At 57.7% G+C, this 4,511-nt stretch overlaps 2 non-coding genes across 2 annotated transcripts; both read right to left on the bottom strand.

Annotated features, from left to right (window-relative positions):
• Window positions 1-1,789: 1,789 nt before the first annotated feature.
• Window positions 1,790-1,943, bottom strand: LOC146143940 (5.8S ribosomal RNA). The gene has a single exon (XR_014498798.1). It is a non-coding gene; the product is annotated as a 5.8S ribosomal RNA (ribosomal RNA).
• Window positions 1,944-2,190: 247 nt separating this feature from the next.
• LOC146143939 (small subunit ribosomal RNA) lies at window positions 2,191-4,001 on the bottom strand. Its single transcript, XR_014500465.1, has one exon. It is a non-coding gene; the product is annotated as a small subunit ribosomal RNA (ribosomal RNA).
• Window positions 4,002-4,511: the final 510 nt, after the last annotated feature.

The raw sequence follows: 4,511 nt of genomic DNA, 5'->3' as shown, positions 1-4,511 counted from the left end.
CCGACGCTCCAGCGCCATCCATTTTCAGGGCTGATTGATTCGGCAGGTGAGTTGTTACACACTCCTTAGCGGATTCCGACTTCCATGGCCACCGTCCTGCTGTCTAGATCAACCAACACCTTTTGTGGGCTCTGATGAGCGTCGCGTCGGGCGCCTTAACCCGGCGTTCGGTTCATCCCGCATCGCCAGTCCTGCTTACCAAGAGTGGCCCACTTGGCACTCGCATTCCATGCCCGGCTCCAATTAAGCGAGTCGGGCTTCTTACCAATTTAAAGTTTGAGAATAGGTTGAGGACGTTTCGTCCCCAAGGCCTCTAATCATTCGCTTTACCAGATAAAACTGCGACAGAGCGCCAGCTATCCTGAGGGAAACTTCGGAGGGAACCAGCTACTAGACGGTTCGATTAGTCTTTCGCCCCTATACCCAAATTTGACGATCGATTTGCACGTCAGAATCGCTACGGTCCTCCACCAGAGTTTCCTCTGGCTTCAACCTCTTCAGGCATAGTTCACCATCTTTCGGGTCCCAACGCGAACGCTCTCGCTCGACCTCTCCGGCAAAGCGGACGAGATCGGCCGGTGATGCGGCCGCCGCGAACGACGACGTCTCACCTCCGCCGGACCGCGCCGACATTCACTTTCACTGCGCCCATGGGTTTCGTACTGCCCCGTGGCTCGCGCTCACGTTAGACTCCTTGGTCCGTGTTTCAAGACGGGTCGGGAAGGTGGCTGACTTCAGCCGCGGACCCCGTGCGCCTCGCGAAACGACACCGGAAGCGCGACCGAGACGAAGAGGCTGGGCACTGAGAACAGTCCCCGACCCACGACGCCCCAGCCGGCACCGGGCGCTCGGCCCCGAAGGGCAGACGCGGCGATCTCTCCTCGCCCGAACGGCGGGCCGACGGACACGCGCGCCTATAGTACCCGACCGAGGCCGGGTTACCTTGCGCGCGGCCTTCTCGCCGCCGTCCAGACGGTCGCGGCCTTCGCCCGGCGCTAGTGCGCTGGTCCCCGATCGGGCGGCGCCGCCGGCGGCCCGTGAGGGTCCGCACGACAACGTCGCCGACAGGGGGCCGGCTGAAAGCGACCGGGCGACCCGACAGGCCCTCCCGTTTGCCTCTCGACGGTTTCACGTACTCTTTAACTCTCTCTTCAAAGTGCTTTTCAACTTTCCCTCACGGTACTTGTTCGCTATCGGTCTCGTGACCGTATTTAGCCTTAGATGGAGTTTACCACCCGCTTTGGGCTGCATTCCCAAACAACCCGACTCTGGGAAGACGCCGTAGCGCGCCCGCCTGTCGCCGCCATGGGCCTGACACCCGCTCTGGGAAAAGGCCTCGATCAGAAGGACGCGGGCGACCGGCGAAGCGCGCCGTGACGAATTCCGTACGCCACAATTCCGCGCACTCCAAAAGCGCGCGGATTCGGCGATGGGCACATCCCGCTTCACTCGCCGTTACTGAGGGAATCCTCGTTAGTTTCTTTTCCTCCGCTTAGTAATATGCTTAAATTCAGCGGGTAGCCTCGTCCGACCTCAGGCCGAAAGTAAGGACCGGGACTATTCTTCCCGTTCCGCGCTCGCCGTCGGCGCCGCGCGCCGCCGCGCACCTCGATTCCCGCCCTTGAGCCGCCAGCCGTTGGCCTCTTCGAGGTCGACTCGCCGCCGCCGCGCGGGATTCTGGTCGCGATCGTCGCGCATCGTGCCGTGCTGTCTTGAGCGGGACGGGCGCTCGCGCGTCCGACGCCGCAGCAGCCGCGCGGAGAAATCCCCGCGCGGAACGTTTGCAACGCGACCCTGAGGCGGGCGCGGCCCCGGGATTGACCCGAGGCCGCAATTTGCGTTCAGAACGTCGATGCTCAATGTGTCCTGCAATTCACACTAATTCACGCAGCTAGCTGCGTCCTTCATCGACTCACGAGCCGAGTGATCCACCGCCAAGAGCCATCCACGATTGTTTCGCTCGCACAGTGCCTCGCACTATAGGGTGACAAAATAGACCGCGCCGAGCGGTCGGCCAGGCCGACGCTTGAAGCCGGAGCGCGCGGCACCGCGGCACTCGACGCGCAAACATTACCGGGTGACCGAATCGCCGGCCGGCGCGCCGCTCCTCGCGGGTCGGGCGCCGGGTAGCAAAGACTTTTTCTCTCGCTTGTCCGAGTTTCGCGTTCGCCGAAGCGTTTGCGAGACCGTTAATGATCCTTCCGCAGGTTCACCTACGGAAACCTTGTTACGACTTTTACTTCCTCTAAATGATCAAGTTAGATCGTCTTCTCGGACGCCGGCTCGACCGTTGCCGGCCGCGCCAGGTCCAATCGGAGGACCTCACTAAACCATTCAATCGGTAGTAGCGACGGGCGGTGTGTACAAAGGGCAGGGACGTAATCAACGCGAGCTAATGACTCGCGCTTACTGGGAATTCCTCGTTCAAGGGAAATAATTGCAATTCCCTATCCCTAGCACGACCGGGGTTCAGCGGGTTACCCAGACCTGTCGGCCAAGGCGAGCACATGCTGATCCGGTCAGTGTAGCGCGCGTGCGGCCCCGAACATCTAAGGGCATCACAGACCTGTTATTGCTCAATCTCGTGTGGCTAAACGCCACTAGTCCCTCTAAGAAGTTAGACGCCGACCGATTGGGTCGCGTAACTAGTTAGCAAGCCAGAGTCTCGTTCGTTATCGGAATTAACCAGACAAATCGCTCCACCAACTAAGAACGGCCATGCACCACCACCCACAGAATCAAGAAAGAGCTCTCAATCTGTCAATCCTCACTGTGTCCGGGCCGGGTGAGATTTCCCGTGTTGAGTCAAATTAAGCCGCAGGCTCCACTCCTGGTGGTGCCCTTCCGTCAATTCCTTTAAGTTTCAGCTTTGCAACCATACTTCCCCCGGAACCCAAAGACTTTGGTTTCCCGCAAGCTGCCGGAGAGGTCGTAAAACTAACGCCCCCCGATCGCTAGTTGGCATCGTTTATAGTCAGAACTAGGACGGTATCTGATCGTCTTCGAACCTCTGACTTTCGCTCTTGATTAAAGAAAACATTCTTGGCAAATGCTTTCGCAGTCGTTCGTCTTGCGCCGATCCAAGAATTTCACCTCTAACGGCACAGTACGAATGCCCCCGTCTGTCCCTCTTAATCATTACCTCGCGCTCCGAAAACCAACAAAATAGAACCGAGGTCCTATTCCATTATTCCATGCACCATTATTCAGGCGAATCGCCTGCTTTGAACACTCTAATTTTTTCAAAGTAAACGTTCCGGCCGCCGCCGACACTCAGTCAAGGGCACCGGCGGAGAACCGGAGGTGAGGCCAGGACGGCCAGTACACGCCTTGCGACGGACCGGCCGCCTGCGCCCAAAATCCAACTACGAGCTTTTTAACCGCAACAACTTAAATATACACTTTTGGAGCTGGAATTACCGCGGCTGCTGGCACCAGACTTGCCCTCCAATGGATACTCGTTAAAGGTTTTAAAGTGTACTCATTCCAATTACAGGGCCTCGTTTAGAGTCCTGTATTGTTATTTTTCGTCACTACCTCCCCGCGTCGGGAATGGGTAATTTGCGCGCCTGCTGCCTTCCTTGGATGTGGTAGCCGTTTCTCAGGCTCCCTCTCCGGAATCGAACCCTGATTCTCCGTTACCCGTAAGAACCTCGGTAGGCCAGTACCGTACCGACGAAAGTTGATAGGGCAGACACTTGAATGATCCGTCGCCGGTGCGAGACCGTGCGATCCGCAAAGTTATCCAGAGTCACCAAAGGTTGCGGGCCGAAGCCCGGTCGGTTTTTGGTCTGATAAAAGCACGCCTCCCGCGAGGTCGGCGCTTCACGCATGTATTAGCTCTAGCATTTCCACAGTTAACCACGTAAAACGTACGATCAAATGAACCATAACTGATTTAATGAGCCATTCGCAGTTTCACTGTACGAGAGCTCGTACTTAGACTTGCATGGCTTAATCTTTGAGACAAGCATATGACTACTGGCAGGATCAACCAGGTAGCTACTTTAGCGTAGCCCCGAAAGGCCGACGAAGGAGGCGCCGCTGATGCGGCGCCGTCGCTCGGTCGATGCGAAACCCGAAGGCTTCTCTCCGTTAAAATTTCGTTCTTTGCTCGGCTGCCCGAACTCAGAAAACCGTCACCGCCCGTCGCACCCGCCGGAGTAAGACTTCGTCGGCAGGCCTTTCGACCGCCACGTCGCCAACACCGGCGCGAGCGCAACGCACGCCAGACAACTTCGCCGAAGCGACCGCTCAGAACCCGACAAACTGACACTCGGCTCTTCGCGCAGCAGCAACATCTGCCCAGCGAGCCAATCGCCTTTTCACCGATTCTTTACTTGTCGAAGCTTGTCAGCTCCCACAAGTATAGCAAAGATGAGTGTTGTCCCTGGGGTCTTCCGTTTGAAATTCTAACGTAAAAAAAAGGTGCACGATTGCGCCAGGTGTTGAACTATTGCGAGGCATATCACACGCTCGCGCGGCCTATACAGGCGCTTGCTCGCGCGCGC

Source organism: Ascidiella aspersa, chromosome 5 (genome assembly GCF_963924565.1).
Source record: "Ascidiella aspersa chromosome 5, kaAscAspe10.2, whole genome shotgun sequence".
NCBI classification, from domain to species: Eukaryota; Metazoa; Chordata; class Ascidiacea; order Phlebobranchia; family Ascidiidae; genus Ascidiella; species Ascidiella aspersa.
The sequence above is the reverse complement of the archived record's forward strand: the minus strand, read 5'-3'. Positions and strand labels throughout refer to the sequence as shown.